The sequence below is a fragment of the Mandrillus leucophaeus genome, unplaced genomic scaffold (genome assembly GCF_000951045.1).
Source record: "Mandrillus leucophaeus isolate KB7577 unplaced genomic scaffold, Mleu.le_1.0 Scaffold596, whole genome shotgun sequence".
In the NCBI taxonomy this organism is placed as follows: domain Eukaryota; kingdom Metazoa; phylum Chordata; class Mammalia; order Primates; family Cercopithecidae; genus Mandrillus; species Mandrillus leucophaeus.
Window position 1 is genome coordinate 22198 of NW_012106430.1, and position 521 is coordinate 22718.

Genomic DNA, 521 nt, shown 5'->3' on the forward strand with positions numbered 1-521 from the left:
AAAAAAAAAAAAAAATATATATATATATATATATGTGTGTGTGTGTGTGTGTGTATATACATATATATGTATATACACTTTTTTTCCTCCCTGGGATTCCAAGCTATTTTCATTTTGGATGGAAAAAAATAGAACCTAAAAGCATTTTTTTTTTTTTTCATTTTTAATGTATTGTCCTGAGTTCTGTCTCAGTTTCCAAGAAGATGGATTTCATTTCTTCCTTTAGGGAAACTAGGGAGTAGTTTCAGGAAAAATAAGAATTTACACATGTTATCAGATAGAGCCTTCTGGTGTTATTTCAGCTGAGGGAGCCGGGCAGCAGGTGCTTTGGGATGTAGGGCAGGAAGAGCATGATGGATTGGGAGTGCTCAGAGAACTTTCAGGGAGGCATTTGAGTGGTTTGTTTCTCTTCCCACAACATGGATAAGAAGGTACAGACCAGGGTACAGAGGCATACTGGGATGGTGAGTACTCCAGTCAGACTGGCTGGAGCAGGCATTCTTTTGGGAAGAATAGGTGGG